The sequence below is a fragment of the Brassica rapa genome, chromosome A03 (assembly GCF_000309985.2).
Source record: "Brassica rapa cultivar Chiifu-401-42 chromosome A03, CAAS_Brap_v3.01, whole genome shotgun sequence".
NCBI classification, from domain to species: Eukaryota; Viridiplantae; Streptophyta; class Magnoliopsida; order Brassicales; family Brassicaceae; genus Brassica; species Brassica rapa.
Window position 1 is genome coordinate 26,413,382 of NC_024797.2, and position 19,887 is coordinate 26,433,268.

Sequence of the window (19,887 nt, forward strand, 5' to 3'; positions counted from 1 at the left end):
GGTATTATGGGTAATGACATGTTTTTTTTGTTTTACAAAACAAAAAAGGAAACTGAAAAGCGGTTTCATGGTTAAGGTTATAGGGGCAAATGCGTCATTTCCCATAATCAAGTTTGTGAAAAGGAAATAAAATCTAAGGAAATCAAATTTTCTGTAGAGAATGGCATATGAACAAATATATGATAAGATCGCAGAACAGAGGAATCAATGGGATATCATATACATTATACACAATGAAAATCATATAAAACTTGATACACAACGAAAATTACTAATTTTTTTAAATATAGTAGTATATCTAATCTATTAAAAAGCATTCCTTGTATATACACATTAGATATATCAAGATTTATAATACTTTTAAAACATTTATATCCCCGGTTCATATTTTACTCCAAAATAAAGTGAAAAATAAAATAATGAACAAAAAATAAAAAAATTATTTCATTTATAGAGTGACGATTTTATTTTTATTTTTTTATTCAATTTTCATTCTACCTTAGAGTAAAAAATAGAGTAAAAATGAAAATTTTCTAATTGTATAGGTCAAATTAATTAAAACGCATTCTATGGTAGTTAATGTGTATATTTGTGATGTCAATTTTTCTTATAACTTTTTCGCCAAGTGTGTATATGCATGTCAAATAACCAGAGTAATTCATTGTAGTTAATACATGTGTATTTTGGTCAACTTATGTTTGTAAATGCTCACTCTTGGTTTTCATCATTTTATATTAACATATTTCTTGCTAGAAAATACTCATTCCGTTCCCAAAACTAAGATTTTCTAGAGTATACACGCTTATTAAGAATTTAATAAATGTTTATAATTTAATTTATATTTTACTTTATTATACACTTTCTAATAATTTTCTACCAATAAATTTAATCAAAATATTCTCAATTAATGTTCTTCAAAAGTATAAAAAAAAGTATTTTAACAATACATAAAATCTATCTTTGTGGAACAAGAAAATAATCTAAAAATTTTACTTTCAGAAAACGGAGGGAATATAATTTTAGAGGTTACTACTCTCTTTGTTTCATAATAAATATCATTTTAACATTTTTTTCTTGTTATAAAAAAATGTCACTTTACAATTTTAGCGCAAATTATTTTTTTTTTTTTAAAATTAATTGAAAACTGCATTGTTTTATAAATAATTTTATTTATCTCAAATACTATTGGTCAGGAAGTGTAATTAATAACAATTTACGTATATTTCCGTCACTTTTTTAATCTGATTGAAAAATTTCAAAGTGATATTTATTTAGAAACGGAAAGAGTATTATTTTATTATTTCTATGTTTTGGAAAAAAAAAAGCAATTGTTTTCGAATTCGTGATTTGGGAAAAGAAAAATGTTTCGAGTCAGTGTCAAGTTAAAAAAAGAAGAGACTTACAGACTCCTGAACGTTGAATTTTTTTGGGGTGATGAGGACAGTTGAATTTGGGAAGACTGGTGGAGCTTCCACTTTTAATGGCTTCAATTTAAATAATATCAAACATAAAATATTATACAAAGAAAAAATGGTTAAAAAGCCTCCACGTTGATTCAAAATTATCTGAAGATTAATTGTCGCCATAATTTTAAAATACATACAGATTCATACAAATATCTGTGGGATCTATTATTGACCAGAAGATAGCAAATGTTTTGGTGTAGCAATATTTGAATTGGGCACTCACTACCTAAGCCTCTCAAACTATGCGGATACTTAAGAAGCCATTGAACAAAGCATTAAACGATGGAGAAAGTTAATTTATCCCCTAATGACAAAGTCTTGGTAAAACTGCTTCCTCGTTTACTAATCTGTGTGTAGATGTAACAAAAGGTTAAAAAGGTGGCGCAAATAGATTGTAGAACAACACATTATTAGCAATTGAAATCATAGCTATAGTTTACAACCCCCATCTCTCTTACCCTGTGTTTAGGTAACACCCTAACTGTTGATTTCTTTATAAACATACATACATAATTTTTAATTAATTTCTTACGTTTTTTCTATTTTAAAATCCTACAAAATTATAAATGCCTTTATTAGACGTTTGAATCATAACTTTCATTTCATCATCGTTTCATTTCTTGTTGATGTTTCAAGAATTTATGAAGTTTCACAAAAAAGTTTATAGTCTGAAATTTTTGACTAAATAAAATAGAGTGAATGTGCGTAATATCCCCAACAGAGGCCCAAAACTGTGAAATGTCCATGGGTTTCGAAATGGGTAAACTGAGTACCCTTTCAACACGAAATGGACGATTTTACCCTTCCTTATTGTGGCGCTTGTTCGGTGGTACGACGCACGTGTGTCAGGGAACAGATAAAGCGGGATTATGAGCTCGCGTGTGCAGAGGGACGTGACTGACACAAAGAGGCGCCGGAGGCGAAGAACCGCTGGGTAAAAACGGGTTATGATGACAATTGCTTCGGTAAGTGTAACGGTGGTTGCGTATTGGTTGACGTGATTGGTACTAGGATTTATAGATAAAAATATATTTACTTAGCAGAGGGGAGAGAGGTTTGTATGGGAGATTAAGTGAAAACGGAAACTGTGATTAGGAGTTTAAAGGTTAGGAACTCGCTTGACAGTGTTCGTTCTCTCTTAGGGGAAATGTAAGATATTTAGTCATCTGTAATCATGTTAAAATACTAGTATCTTCGTATTTGGCTAGTTGTTAACTAATTTAGTTGGTCTGAGGTTGAGTTGAGATTAACAATATATGTTATGTATTTGTTTACAGCAACTACAGAGCTTGTACAAGTTCATCAATGGGCCACCTGGTGAGAGTTGTTGTTGGCGACTGGCAAAGATTTGCCCATGGTACCTGGAGGTTCGACATCAATCACGTCGATGTGAAATATGATCTTGTGTTGAAGGAGAATGAGACTTACGAGGAATTGGTGGCTATGGTGAGGGGGAAATACCAAATACACCATACCGAGCCTGTTGCTTTAACTTATGACTTCCCTGAGTGGATGAAAGTTCCTGGAGACTACACCACACCGCCTGTTGACATACTAGATGACAAAGATGTGGAGCTCTTCATGGCGGTGAGAATGGACTTCGCAAACTTGATGTTGTGCGTGACGTATGGCAACGTGGACGTGGCGCGTTACAGCCAAATTCAGAGGGAGGAGTTCGGCCTTACCGAAGACGGAACTGATGTTGTTCCACCGAAACCCATCCCATGGAGAGGTAGATGTTTTGATACCCGTTATTTTAGTTGTTAAGGTGTGTTAGTAGGTGCTAACCTATGTTCTTGTATGCTGAGGTTTTCGCTCGGGAGGTTATCTGCAAGTTAGCGAAGAGAGGTTGATGACCATCTGCAGCAGTGAGCAGATGGAGGAAATCCGAAGGACCGCTGTGCGTTTGACAAAGCGAGAGATATTGCATCCACTAGAGGTGATGGATGGAGTATCCTCTGAGAGTGATTCATCGGATGAAATGGAAGTTTTCACTCAAGATGGTGAAGGTATGATCCGACTTGAAGAGATGACTACTGAACAACAACCAGAGGCTGGTCTAACCCTGGCAATAGGTAGCACGTTGTTTACGTAATGATTAACTATTAGGTTGTACCGTTAAGTAACTCATTTACTGTAAAACTTTTCATTAGCTATCAACAATGACGTGGCCTCTGGGTCTACTGACAAGGGCAAGGGTATTATGACTGAGTCTGGAATGGGTGGAGGGCCAATGTTCAGCCTTCAGATGTGGTCAGGGAGTGGGGATGCAAGTGAGGATGCTTATCCAAACCCTGAGGGGGCTTATACCGGCCATGATGTCAATGCGGGTGACGAAGGTAAGGAGAAATCATATCTATCATAGCAGTTACCAAATCCTTTATCTGTTAACATGTATATTAGATGTTACGTTATTATATATGGCCTAACTTTATGCTGATATGTTGAAATCAGGCGATGAGGAAATGGCAAAGTATGACAATCTCTACGTGGGACAAGTCTTCGTCGACAGGGATGCTTTCAAGGTCCACATGTCACTCCATGCACTGGCTAACAAGTACCGATACTTTGTTAGAAAATCCGAACCGGGCAAAGTTGTGCTGGAATGCAGTGGCGTTAACTGTCAATGGTGAGTGTACGCTGCTAAGATGTCTGGGTGCGCTAGATTTGAAATCAAAACATTGGAAAGTGCCCACCAGTGCACTGTTGACGAGAGGGGCGAGTTCAAGAGACACGCAACCGCGTCAGTTGTGGGAGGTATTATGAGAAGCAAGTACGTTGGCACGGGGAGTGGACCAAGACCAGCAGCATTGAGGGATATGATGAGAACGGACCATAGTGTCCCGATATCGTACTGGACTGCTTGGAAGTCCAGGGAGATTGCCATAGAGAATTGGCGTGGCAATGCGGAGGAGTCATATAGTACATTGCCTTCATACCTGCAGCATCTAGCCATTGCGAATCCTGGGACAACGGTTGCATTGGAGACAAACAAAGGACCTGGAAGTGTCCAGCGTTTTAAATATCTATTCCTGTCATTTGGGGCAAGCATTAAGGGGTTAAGTTTCATGAGAAAGGTGATCATCATCGATGGGACTCACTTGAAGGGGAAGTTTGCGGGTTGTTTGCTCACAGCAAGTGCGCAGGATGGGAACTATCAGATATTCCCGATTGCATTTGGGATAGTTGACAGCGAGAATGATGCATCATGGACGTGGTTCTTCCACAAACTCACTGCTGTGGTGCCTGATGCTGAAAACCTAGTCTTTGTCTCTGACAGGCACACTGCTATCTACTCTGGAATACGCAGGGTAAGCACCTGAATATGATTCTTGGGTATTGAGATAATCTTAAACTGAATATATTAGTTGTTATCTGGATTGTTAGTAGTTAACACACGGCGGTGTAGTGGCTTTTATTAGTTATTCATTCTCATAGCGGCTAACTTATGTTGTGTTCGGTAACAGGTCTATCCCGCTTCTAAGCACTGTGCATGCTTGTTGCATCTACAAAGAAACGTGCAGACCATCTTCAAGAAGAAACATTTGTTGTACCTGATTGGTAAAGCTGACCATCTTCAAGAAGAAACATTTGTTGTACCTGATTGGTAAAGCTGCCAGGACGTACAAACTGGAAGATTTCTACTTGCACTTCAACGAGATCAAGCAGATCGACATGGCTTGTGCGGATTATCTAATCCGGATTGGGCTTGAGCATTGGGCGAGGTCCCATTTCGAAGGGACAAGATACAACATAATGACAAGTAACCTCGCCGAATCCCTAAACGCCGCACTATCTGAGGCTAGGGAGTACCCTATCGTTCCTTTGCTGGAGTATATTAGATCAATGATGATGGGATGGTTCTCCGCGAGGCGCGATGCAGCCGCAAAAAACGTAGGTGCACTAACTCCGAAAGCTGCTGAGATTTTGATGAAGAACTTCACCGAGTCAACGGGATATGCGGTCAAACACATCATCGACAATGAGTACGAGGTGGTTGATGGACAGGGGATGTATTACCGTGTGGATCTAGATAATAAAACTTGTTCTTGCAAGCAGTTTGATGCGCTGGCGATACCTTGTGCGCATGCCGTGTCTGCTTCTGTGTACGGAAAGGAGCCAGTTGAGAATAGAGTTGATGTGTTATACAGCAACGCGTACTAGGCGTCAGCATACAGTGGGAGCATCAAGCCGGTGGAGCAAGCCAACATTGCGGTGTACAAGTTTGGTGTGGACGGGGAAGATGGCCACCTCCTTCCTCCAGCAACTCGCCGCCCCCCTGGTAGGCCAAGGAAGGCAAGATTTGCATCTCGTGGGGAGTTCAAGGTTGGAATCTAAAATATGTTCGTTATAATGTTATCAGTTACGTGTAATGTTAGGGTGCAAATAAAAAGATAACGCTGTAACTATTGTCTACTTGCAGGTTAGTGGTGCTTTCAAGCGCCGCAGGGCCTGCAGCAGGTGTGGAGGGACGGACCATAACAAGGTCACGTGTAAGATGCCTATCTGAGGGAAAAGACGAAGACTAAGTATGTAGGGGTGAGTGGAGTGGTTGTGTATCTTTTGTAATGGTCAGATCTGGGGCGACCTTCTTTTGATATGATGTATTAAACTAAGTTTCCCTAAGCTTTCCCCATTGACACATATGTAAGTGCAATGGAGGGTATGAATAAAGACTCCCCCATTTTATGTTATGGTTATTTTTTAAATGCGTTCGCCACAAACTTATTGCGTTTGAACGCTGCAAAGAATGTTAGTATGGTAAGTCGAACATTATTAAGAAAACGAGTATCTTAGGTGTTCACCTTTGAGTTGGAAATATGACCAGTTAGATGGGAGCAGGACAGATATCACATAAGCTAGTTGAATTATAAGAGTATAAATCAAAAATATCACACGTGCTAGTTTTGTATAAAACCAACGAAATGGGAGCAATGACATGTTATAGAATGTTGGATTGTATACTGTTATGTTAGGTGTTAAGCACGGAGTTAGCGGCTAAGTGTATACATGTTACAGAATGTTGGATTGGACTGACATGTTATATAAGTTTGGATTGGGACCTGATACGTTATATGTTAATAACGAAGTTAAGAGCTAATTGGTGGGGTATAGACACCAAAAGTAGCAAGCTTAAAGGGAGATAATAACTGTTGCGTTAGATGTAAACTAAGTGGTAATTGTTTCGTTAGACATTAACCACTTAGTTTACGGCTAAGTGGGGATGTAGACCGCAAAAATGGCGAGCCTGTATAGAGATAATAACTGTAGTGTTACCGAGTTAACATAATTGTTTTAGCCTTGCAATGTTTTGTAGGCGAACAGAGAATGGGAGCAATGACATGTTATAGAATGTCTAAATCAAAAATATCACACATGCTAGTTTTGTATAAAACCAACGAATTGGGAGCAATGACATGCTATAGAATGTTGGATTGTATACTGTTACGTTAGGTGTTAAGCACGGAGTTAGTGGCTAAGTGTGTATACACCAGGAAATAACTGTGGTGTTACCGAGTTAACATAATTATTTTCGAAATGTGCGTAATATTCCCAATAGACAGCCGGTCCAGATAGTTTTAGATTACCCCAAAGAAATGGGAGCAAGACAGAATTGACATGTTATATAAGTTTGGATTGGCACCTGATACGTTATATGTTAATAAAGAAGTTAACAGCTAATTGGGGGGGATATAGAAACAAAGAGTAGCGAGCTTAAAGGGAGATACTAACTGTTGCGTTAGATGTTAACGGATTGGTAACTGTTTAGTTAGACACTAACCACTTAGTTTACGGCTAAGTGGGGATGTGGACCCTAAAAGTGATGAGCATGTATAAAGATAAAAACTGTAGTGTTACCGAGTTAACATAATTGTTTTAACCTTACAATGTTTTGTAGGCGAACAGAGAAAAAAGTTCCAAAACAAAATACAGAGTTGCAGGATTTAAGAGCGAAAGACAAGGTTACATATAGATGGACTCGAATAGTTTAACGACCAATTGCTTGGATGCCTCAGGAAGCAGACGCGGAGTGATAGACTTGCAACCACCCAAACCCTCCGCCGCGTGAGCTTCTATCAATAGCACAGCCATGACCCCTGCATCCGACTGAGAAGTGATTTGCGGTATTCCCTTGCACCGCGATACGGTAAAGGCCTTCCCATAGGGGATGGTTTCCATATAGCCAGCGTACTTAAGAACGTATGGGATGAGGGTAGCAATAGGGTTGAGCTCTTTCTTAAGTAAGCTGTCACTTCGAAAGGTTGTGTTGCAGTCCAGCACCAAGAGAGTCCATGCTTTCATATCAATGCAAACTCCAACCCAGTGTTGCTTGTCAAGGTTGAATGGGAAATAAATCCTATCGGGAGATTTCACCAAGGGTTTTGGGAGCGGGACTGTCGTGAACTTCAGCTTCGCACGATCTTTAACTGCGGTCTTGTTGAAGCGAGTAGTCTGGTTCATTAAAGCTACAGGAAGGGTGGTGTCGTAAATTGCCACGGTTGAAACAGACGCTAGGGCTCGAGACAAGTATCCGACAAGGACATCCACGACCTATAGCAAAATAAACCAGTTAGTATAGATGAGAGATACTATTGGGATTTAGGAGAGAGACTTACCCCCCTAGGTAAAATGTTCATGCGATATCCAATACCACAAAACTCGGCGGGAGTGAGGGAGAGGTCATTAAGAATATTTTTACCCCCGTAAAATAAACGGTAGCGGTTAATGAGATGATTGTGCTGTTAAAAAAACCTGTAACAGTAATAACTATGTTTTCGTCATGCTTACGCTTCCGTTTGCAGCGTCCCCTCCATACGCTTGAATCGGTGGTCTAGATCGGGGATGATGCATAAACCGGAAGATACTTTAGGATCGCACTTGTAGTCTTGGAGCACAGCTGGTCTTGACCTAGGCCTTTTGCTCTTGCGCTGCTCAATCACATCTAGCTCCTGACCCCGAGGTGGTGAAGCGTCCGTAGCGGTGTGGGGCATCTCCTCGACGCCCCCAGCACCCTCCTGCGAGAGCCCGAGTGAGAAAGACGGTATTTCGAGTAGATAAAAAGGAATGTGCGTCTGATTAGGTGTCACAATACTTATAGGGTCAGTGGGAATGAAAAGGGGGAGAACATTGAGTTGTAAATGGCTTTGAAAGATACTGGCAGAGAAAGAGGATTACCTCTTCAATCTCAACTTCTTGAGCCACAGGCTCATCGACATCCATAGGTTGAGCGTCCAGTGAGTGATCGATTTCCTAAGTACAAAGGGAGTGTAAGCAGTCATATACGACGTCAAAAAAGATCGCTGGGAGAAGATAATTGAATTACCTTCTCAGAATTTTGGTTAGCCTCAACGGGTTCCTCAGACTGTGAAAAGTCGAAACGTATGTTAGACAACAACGATTAGTTTATTCGTTACATTATGTACTTACCTGATCTGCGTTCGTGTAGGTTGTTATTTCTGGCTCTTCGGATAGAGTAATGTCCCCCGCAGCATGGACTAACTTTTGGGACGGGAGTTCTGAGTAGACGGTCTTTGGAGGTATAACGGTGTCCTAGACAATGAGTATTAAAACAAGGACCTCTGGAAATTCCAAAACTAATTTTACTTAAGTAACGAGACTAAGTTAGCGGTAAACGCGATCCTTACCGGTTCAGCAACTTGATTATCTTTATTGTCCGACAATTTCCCCTCTAATGGTACACTCCGAAAGTTAACGTCTGAAGTTTCGTGAGTCGACAAGTCAGGAACAGTGTTCAGGTCGCGGAGAACGGCGTTTATGCGAAAATCAGCAGTTTCTGCGGGGGTGATATTGTCAGGCTCTGCTGGAATGCTTGGGTTGACATGAGGAACCACGTTCTCTGACAACTGTGGATGCTAGTTTGACTCTTCATAAAAGGTTTCCCCCCCCTGGAGCATCATGGCTGGAGCAGGGCTGACCAATTGCTTGAGACAAAACCTTGAGAAGTGAAGCTTCCATCGTCTTCAGTTGGCAAGCAAGAGTGTCAGCGACCTTCTTATCAATACCTTGGAGATATTGTGAGATGGTGTTCTGGATGAAAGCTACGTGCTGGGATTGAATGGTAGACGCCACAATTTTCTCTAATTTAGCGTCAAGTGCTTCATATATACGCTTCTCCAGAGAGCTGATCTCAACTCGTACATCAGTGGGTGGGGACCTAATCTTCTCACCAAGCTGTGAGGCAACCATATTAGCTATTAAAATGTGGGTTTGAGAGTCCGAACCATCACAGTCTTGAGCCTCCGGGTAGTGGTCCTTATCGTATTTTTCTTTTGGTTCTTTCTCCTTCAGTTTCTTCTCTGCCCTCATACGTGCAAGATCAGTTGCGGAGACACCCCCCTTGAACATTTCCTTTCGGAAAGCAAAACCCTCGTTAATCAGGCGGACCATGTTATCAACAGCAGGGTCGTCGTACTCATCAGGCCACAGGAAGTCTAGTCCAGCTGACCAATCTTCGTACGGTTCATCTAGAATGCACTTCACACGCACCTGGATTTAGTAAAATATAGATATGGTTAGAACCGTTGTATCCGTTAATTAAGGGGTTAACGCGATGCTTGGTGACTTAACAAGTGAATTGATTTTAAGTGATGTTAACTGACTGGTCATAAGTTAGTATTTAACTTTTACCGTAACGAGTAATGCTTACAATGCCAGTTAAGAAATGAAATTAATTGATAACGAGAATTATAACATCTACTAAATAAGTTGAGTGTTCTTTGCTACCTGGCAATCGGTATCTACGCTCTTCGCGTGCCCCGGAATGAGACAGTATTTGGTCGTCTGAGATGGTTTCTCTGAATGCAGCGCTTTTTCTTCTTCCGGCGGTGCATGTTCCAAAGTCGACTCATCATTGCTCTCTGAATCCTCGATGACAATTGGCTCCGACTGTGTGATCTCTTCTTTGAGTTCTGGAATTGCAGCCAATAGAACCATCTGAATAGCATCGACGTAGCCGCGGATCGCAACGGAAGCTTGCGATAATGCGATTTCGTCCTTCGAGATCAGGGAGGTAACAAGAGTGTGGAAAGAAGCTCGCCCCCAGGGGAAAGCGAGAAACTCATCTAAATCTCGTATCATCTCAACATGGTCTGGCATGATGCGCGGTGCGTGTGAAGAAGGAAACAGAATCGACTATGTGATTGCAAGGCACGCAAACTTGATCCTGGCTTCAGTACCTTTAACAACCTTCTTCTTCAGCATGTCTATAGCAATGTTGACGGAACAGAACTTCAAAGAGCCAAACAGTTCGTTCCAGTAAAGCTTCACTTTCAAAGGATTCTTCTTCCTCTTCGTGGGTTCTGGGATCTTCTGACAGTTCAGCCCCGTGACAATTGCGAACTCGCGGAGTGACATCCTGACAGGATTTCCAGCAAATAGAATACAAACCTCGTACTTTTTGTTCACTTTGAGCAGCCTAACAACAACATGTTGCCCAAAAGCACCGGAGAACGGCGGATTCTCTTCGATGGCAAGAACCTTCCCGAAAGTTGATTTACGTAGAAAAGCCAACTCTTCAGGTTCTAAAGCGTCAATGAGCATCTCAGTCCTTTTCAACTTGTGATACGAGTTGACTCGCTCTCCAAGGGGTTCATCACCCGCGGCGAACATCCTTGGCGGTAGTAGTTCTTCTTCCATCTCAGGTAGTTTGTCGGAGACAGAATTAATCCCAAATTGAAAAATTAGGGTTTATTGCGGTGAATGAATGAATTGATGGATCTCGGTTTGAAAAAGGGGAATTAGTAGTTGAGGAAATGTGAATGAATGCGACTGTTGGAAGTTCGAAAATGATAGAGAAGATTCACACACTTTCGTCTGCAGAACCTGAACAGGCGTGAGCCACAATATTATCCAATGGGTTGAAAGGGGGTCTCTGACACACAACACACGCGACGCAGATCTATTGCCTTTGGACTCGCGCTCTGTTGAGGGGTAAAAGGGTCCGAAAAAAATAGTTTCGAAAAAAGTGTATTTTGCAAATTAGTTGCCGGGGCAATCTTACCAATTACTCAATAAAATAATGATCGGGTTGTTCCTACTTTTTTACCTATAATGCTTTCTACGTACCCAACATTGATCGCAATAGTTCTCACAAAAAACATTGATAGCAATTTTTTATATGGGTATCTCCAAAGGATCGGTTTTCTTATATCTCGAATTTAAAACATTTGTGGCACGAAATGCTATTCTTTAAGTCGGATTTTTTGCTAAACTAACTTCAAACATGTGAAAAATTGTAGATTTAAAGTCTGGAATTTTCACAGTTAATAAATAAATCGGTACAGAAAACAAATTTTACTAGATAAACAAGAAAATCAAAAGCAAACCTACTTTAGAACAGACATCCATATAGTCTTACAATAGAAATATATCTATACTCCAAGAAAACTTATCTTTCAAGTTACAAAAAACGTATATTTCAAACTAAAAGACGGGCATGATTTGTTAGTCTCAGTCTGTACATATATCAACATAAATAAATACTAAGTGGTATATATACCACTGTGTCTGTGAGAGCTCCATCCGCTTTTGTAAGATTTTTTTATATCTATTATATATGTTTTTTTCTCTATTATATATGTTGCTAAAGCCGATATACACTTTAGTTATCATCAGTATCTTCCCTTTTCTTATGTGATTTACTTATTTTTGGTTAAAAGAATCAGATTCGATTCAGTTAATTTTGATCATTATCCGTCGACGTGAACTTAGGCGATTCACGTAACACCATATTCATAAACACCTTTTGCGCCTCTGAGTATTATATGTCTCATGAATGTGTGGTTATTTATCTTTATAGTGCTCATTTAACAGATAATTTTCCTAATGACACGGTAGTTAATACTGATTTACTATTAGTTTAGTGACAACAAGTTTGACATATGCTAATGAATCTTACATATATTCTTTTGATATCATATTATAGTTGAATGTAAGCTAAATACAAGAAAAGGGGAATACGCTACTTCTAACAAAGACGTGACACATTACAACTCTAAAATGATATTAACTAAATTAGTAATGAGAAAATGAGAACTTAGACTAAACAAAGAAAAAGAAATGCATATATTCATGTATCGAAAAGTGTTGCTTTAAATCTCCATCCCACAAATGACTAATCCTTCCCCTAATTTCTAAAAAAATAATAATAAGAAAACAGATCCCACAATAGCATATCTTAACGCTGAAATAAGATATATCGAATTACCATTTCATGTCTTTATATTTGAGCTGTTTTTCTTTTAAAGTTGTATTTGAGTATTGATTTATATGCTCAACAAGTTACGAAATATTTGAAAGAGCTAAACAATTTTAGGCTTTTTAAACGTTGAAAAATATAAACCAAGATATTTCATGTCCAGGGCCGCCCTGCTTCTACGATTTTTTTGTTCTTCCTCGCCATTTTCTCAGTACATGGTCGGTAATTTTCTGACAATGCATTTTGTAGGAAATTTTTATCGGAATATGGTATGTTCTCTTGTAGTGCATATAGACTAAATTTATCAAATACCTATCATTTACGATATCTTTTGATCAATTTGTTTGTATCAAACTATAATAGAAACCGCATATAATGGAAACCTTAATTGTATATAAAATGCAACATGCAAAAGGCCAAGGTGGAAAGAAAGAAGGCCAAGAAGAATCTCCAGGAGTGAGCATGAGGACGCGACCTCTCTTGTTACGCGGCGAGAGGTAGAGGCGCCATTATATTCCATTTACTTGTTGCAGATTTTTTTTTTCTTTATTTCTTAGTTAGATTCTTCTTGCTTTTTGTATTTATTTATTTCTTCTTTCAGAAATTATTGGAAAAAAATATATTATCTCTCTCTCTGTTCTTTTTCCCTTTATTTTTAGTTTTCGTAATTTAATTAGTTTTTCGTAATTTAATTAGTTTAGTGAAGTATATAAATCATTGTCCACTTGTTCCCTTTTCCACTAAAACGTTAGTTACTATGTTACTCTGAATATGTTTATTCAGTATTGTATTCTCACGAATCTCTATCGTATGCACGCATTGTAAATAGATGTAGGCTATGGAGATATATATTATATAAAACATATAATTTTACTAATTGTTCAGTGGCTTTAAAATAATTTCCTTCAGGTGGAAACGGATAGATTGATGCTCCAGCATGCTCATAATTAAATACCAAATGCAAAATCATCAATATATGTTTTCCTTAAATTAAAATAATAAAAATTCCAATATACAAAAGATGTTAAATAATATATATATATATATGCAACTATTGTAAATATTGTAAAAAAGCATATGTTATGTATGAATACAGTTAAATTTTGGATACGCTGAGACAAAAATTTATTTGTGCTTTCTCTGTCCGGGCCTGAGCAAGTTCATGTTCAAGAATCGATCTAGAAACTACATTACAAAATTATTGAAATTGTATAACCTAGCTTGATTTTTGTAACTACTATATCACTTACAAGTCTTAAAAATCATGAGTTTCCAACTCACATCATCAATTGATAAAGAATAACGGAAAGGTATTCTGAAAATATCTCTGTTACTAATGTTAGGTGTTCTAAACACAAGGAACGTTAAAATGGAACAAAACAATACTACCTCCATTTCAAACATCCACGCTTTATAATTTTTTTTCTTCAACATATACATTTTATGTATTACTTAATAGTAAATTATAAATTTTATAAAACATAATTGTGTTTAATAAATTATTCTCTCTCCGTACCGAAATATGAGATGTTTAGAAGAATTTTTATGTTCTAATATGTAAGATGTTCTCATATTTCTAGCTAACTTTAACTTTATCAAAAACTGTATAATCAATCAAATTTAATAATTATATTTTGTAATTGGTTGAGTAGTTATTAATTTATAATTTTAATAGTACCTTTTAGATAAAAAATAATTTTCTTAATCATGTTTTATCTAAAAAATCTTATAATTAGGAATGGAGGGAGTATTGTTTACGAGTTGCGGAAAATAGTTAATTAGAAAAAATGTATTAAAAGTCAAAATTAATATATTTTTAATATGTATCAAAATTCTAAAATACACATATTTGAAACGGAAAGAGTACACTCTCTCCATTTAAAACATAAAATATTTTAAGTAGAACACACATATCAAGAAAAAAAATTGTATTAAAATATAATAAAATCTATAAATAAATACTATTCAACTAATTACAAAATAAATTATAAAATATGATTGATCACATAATTTTTGATAAATTTATAATTTATCTAAAAATATAGAAACAATTTATATATCGGAACATCAACATTTCTTAAAACATACTCCTTCTGTTTTTTAATGTTACATATTCTAGATTTTTCACACATTTTAATAAAACACATTAAATTTGCATATTTTTTTGTGTTTATCTTTGTTTCATAATTTTAAACCAATAACAATTCAATAAGTGCAATTAAGTTTTTTTGAAATTTACAATTAGTTAATAAAACATGTCTTAGAAATATAAAAAATAGATTTTTTTAAACAAATTTTTTTCCTAGAATATGTAATATTAAGGAACAAATGGAGTATTACATTAGAATGGTATCAACTATTTTATTAGAGTATCTTCAGACGTTGCCTTATATTAAATGTTTAAAATTAGTGATGTGGAATCACATTAATTGCACACGTTTATAACATCATCTGCATGTGATGAATTTTATTTGAATATACTTAACCTAAACATCAATGAACGGTATTTTTTTCAGTCAAAAAAAAAACATCAATGAACGAAGACGGTATATTGCCTAGTTTGAAAATTCTAGTCATACGGTTGGCCGATGTTGACTTGTATAATGATGGCAACGAAAATGGAGATAAAAGTCCTCCGTAATACATTAATAAACATGCATGCGTAAATTATGCTGCTTCTATATACATTATACTGACGAGATTATCTTACATGTTATACATATATTAAGTTAACCTATTGTAACAACAAAAAACATACATTTGTTGACTAATGGCCCGCATAGTGAAATCAGGAATCAAGGATGCACCAGATGAGACAAAACATCGTGGGGGAGAACAGAAGAAGTAGAATTACATTGGAACAACTAGAATTAACTAGAAGTGATTTTCACTCTATGGATCAAGATGAAAATTTGGGTTTCTCTACCATCTCAATTATGTTTAGTTTTTTTTTTTGACAACAAGCGGTCGTTCTATTACTCAAACTTCTATTACTCAAATTTGATGTAGTCTAATAACCAAACCGAAATAGAACAACTAATAAAATATAATTTCCTATGAAATGATCTAGTAGTCTTAGATAAAAAAACAGAAATATGGTTTTGAGCACTTGGAACATAAGTGATCTTGAAGTCCGGGTAGCATATCTGTAGAGTCTCTATCTTCTCCAATTTTGTTGCAAAACTTGGCCAAGCTTGAGGCTCCTTGATCATGGCGATCAGCTCCTTGCAGTCTGTCCCAAAGCTCTGCCATGTCGAATGCTGAAGCATATTCTCCATCGCCTATCGCAGTGCTTCTACTTCCGAATGCAAAGTTGATTCGCTCGAATGATAATTTGTGTCCCCAAGTTGGATCTTCCCAAAGCTATCCATCCAAGTCCATCCACATCCACTGAACTGTGTTGTGGATGTCCATGATCCATCTAGCATGCAAATATTACCCAAGCTTATGACTTGAGGCTCCTCAATTATGTGATCTTATAGCATTGATGGCACCATCTCGTTTGCATTAAACCATGCTTGACATTCTTCTCTGCATAGCGAACTAACTCCAATGGATCTCTGTCTATTCCACTGAAGAGTTTGTCATTTCGGACCTTCCAAATATACCATATTATCCAGGGATAAGGATCTCTGTCTAGTTCTGGTTCGACAATGTTGTTCTTCTTCCAAAAAAGATAATCTGTATTAGCGTAAATACTCGGTACCGGAAAAATATCTTGACTTGTTAGAGTCACTGAAAGGGACAAAACTTGTATTGCTGGAGGGCATTCAAATATGGCATGAATTACAGATTCTCCTGGTTCTCCACATCTTGGACAATAGTCATCGCACTTCATATTACGCCATACTAGGTTCCTTGTTACTGCCACATGACATGACTATCATTTGCCGTATAAGATGGCATATCTTTTTAGGCGCTTTAATTTTCCAAACAAAAGCTTGAAACTTAGTAATACTTAGCTCCAATACTTCATTTTCTTCTTCTGCCTTTAATAGGTTCTGAGCTACCCAATACCATAACTTAACCGTATACTATGTTTGCTAGCATATACTGACTACCCAATTATGTTTAGTTATAGACGTGTTAACTATGATAAAAACATTTGCTACTCTAATAACTAGTGGGTTTTGCACTTTTTCTGGCTATAAAATCTTCCATTTATAACCAAAAAAAATATAATTGAAGCAATTAATAACATATGTTGAGTGAAGATGCTGAATAACAAGTATTACACGATAAACTGAGATAACAAGCATGCTTATGCACATTTCACATTTTATAACCATTTACTTTATAAATTAACCGTTGACAGCAAATGTTAAATGGTGATAAAATATAGTTTGCTGCGAGCGTCCAGTCTGTACTGCTACAGCCACAGTGAACGCATTAGATTCGTGAGCTTGTTAGTGTCCACCCTTAGGCACATCCCACTTTTGGTAGCCTTTAAATTCAAAAGCGAGATCTTGAACATATGCGAAGATAACTTGAACATTATTAGTCCATTGATATATCCAATGGTAGATAGCTCTTTTGTAAAACAATGGAATGTCCAAGTTGTTAGTTTTGACTTTTGATTGGTTAATGTTATTTTTATTTTCAAAAATTTATAAGTGGACATGCATATTCTTGATAATATACCAGTTTCATTATCTTTCGACCTTTCTTCCCTCTCGTACCTGCTTCAATCATCTCGATCTTAATTTTGACCTAATTTTATTTGGTCACTAGTTTTGACCTGGTTAATTTCTCTCCTCTGACGGCCAGTGCAAGCAAGGTCCCATCAAAAGAAAGCATACATTAGACATCATTATTGTAAACCCTATAGTATTTGAATATTATAACTACGATGGGTTTATTTAGCAAACTTGCATTAATACGAAGAAGAAGAAAAGCCAGGAAAAGTATTAACATAATGGGACAACAAGCATCCAAACAACAAATCTATTTTGGTACTTGATGTGTGATGCGCCGAGTGGTATATGCAACAAGTAGAAGTGAAAAAAGAAACTGTACAACAAGTAATTCAAGTATATATTCAACATCATGGTCTAATCATGATATATTTTTTTTGACACACGTAATTATCAGTTGTTATTTAAAAATTATGATTATTTCAAATAATTCATATGGGATACACAATCCTGACGCTAGGTATTCCTCAGATTCAACATAAACTAATTTTTAAAAAAAAACTGAAGTTTAATCCCACCTGTTTTTCAAAATTTCAACCACCAGTTCGAGCACTAAGGTCTCTAATGATAAATCACCAAAAACTTTTTACGGACGTCAATTAAAATAAATCAATCATGATAAAATGAATGACCTAATATCAATATATTTAAATATTACTTTAATTTGTTTTTCATTAAGTTGCTCGTACCGGATAATAACTCTTCCAAGTTTATACCAGGTTAAAGAAATATGAAAGTTTATCCTTAAACCAAGTGTATATGTTGTTTATAAAAATTGGTAGGAATCATAAAGTTTATTCTCACTTCCACAGCACATTCCAAATTATTTTAAAGCTTCTAATCATATTGTGTCTCATTTCCGTCAATCTAAAAATGAAAAGTTGATCTTTCTACCAAAATGTTGTCCAAAAAAACTTGGTAGGAATCAGGAAGGTTTATTCTCACTTATTACATTCCTTCTCATTTTCTTAAAAAAGCTTCTAGTGACATTTTGTCTCACTTTCTCTAATTTTTGTTTGGTCTTAAACTCGATTACCTATGATCAAGTTAGGGTAACATGCCAATTATAATTCCATTTCAATAAAGAAAAGCACATGATAAAAAAGAAGAGTATGAAAATGTTATAGAATTGATTAACTAACTAATGATGGTATATACACGAAAACGATCTAAGCGGTAGAAAGTGCACACTTCCCTCGGGTTCTTTTACTTAAATTTGCAATAGTGATACTCATTTAATTACTGTGGAATAAAAATCGAGATGAGTGGAATATACTTCTCGATTTCTCCCACCTCGAAAAATCATCAAGACAGAATCTGTTGCTCATGTCGAGAGTTGTTTATATAATACCTTGCCAGTAACAGATAAAAACTCAAAAGGGGATGTTAAGTTATAATCATCATCATCGTCAGCTATGTGGGGAAGCACTTGAATCACTCAATCATCTAGTATTCCAATGGATTGCGAAATAAGTATGGAACTGGCACCACTCGAAAACCAACCAAGTTGGGTGATTATTCTCAATATTTGAGCTGGTTACTATCAGTTACTTCCTCCTCAGTCGCCTTTGATTGATGACTTGGCCTTGTTTACTAAATGGCAAATTTGGAAAATAAGGAGTATATTAATTAATCTTCCCAAATCATATATAATTCATCTCACAAGTGATTAATAACTCTATTATCAACGAAAACTATGGGATTGAGATAAAGCCAAAACATGGGAGGAACGACATCAAATTCAATATACAAATATCAACGGTAATTCTTCTTAAGATTACAAACAAGTAAGACTGTATATATTGTAGATGCATCATGGTCTTCACCAAAAGACCTAGCAGGCATAGGATGTGCACCATATAGGAAGGACTACAAGTCATTAAAGCAAGTACAAATATTGATCTTTGGAAGTTGAAGTTGTCAAAGAAGTAATAGACTGGTTTCTGATGAAGTTGTGTTTGTTGGTGACAATTGGGTCCTCTTCAGTGAGCTTAATACCTTTCTAGAAGTAAAATGCTATTTGGTTGGAGCCAATCAGCATCCAGGACAATAGTAATGCACTCCGAATCATTGTTTCTGAAATTGACGATCTTGCTATTTTGTTAAGGAAACAAATTTTAAGATATGGTGTATCTTAGAACACTTTGTAACATATCTTTGCATCTAATACAATATATTGCCGACAAAGAAGAGAGTAGCATTCAACGATGAAACAAACAAAAAGCAATCATCCTAACTCGAACTGTATTACTAAATCTAGCGTAATATCACAACAGAAATTTTTTTGCTAACCAAAATCAGATTTGTTTTCAAAGCTACCAATTTTTTTTATTTTTTTTAGCTCTAGAAAACAAAATACATAAAAGACTTTATATCTTGGATTTAGAAAAATATACAAATGATTAATTAATGTTTTCAGACTTACAACCAAAAATCCTGCAACAAAAATATTTACAGCTATAACAAAAAATAGTCATGTACATTATTATTTCTACAACAAAATATACAT

At 36.4% G+C, this 19,887-nt stretch overlaps 1 long non-coding RNA gene across 1 annotated transcript; it reads right to left on the reverse strand.

The window, feature by feature from the left end:
- Positions 1 to 1,125: 1,125 nt before the first annotated feature.
- Positions 1,126 to 19,810, reverse strand: LOC117132526. The gene is made up of 3 exons (XR_004456128.1): positions 16,739 to 19,810; positions 5,067 to 15,613; positions 1,126 to 5,020 (listed from the first exon to the last, which is right to left on the reverse strand). It is a non-coding gene; the product is annotated as an uncharacterized LOC117132526 (long non-coding RNA).
- Positions 19,811 to 19,887: the final 77 nt, after the last annotated feature.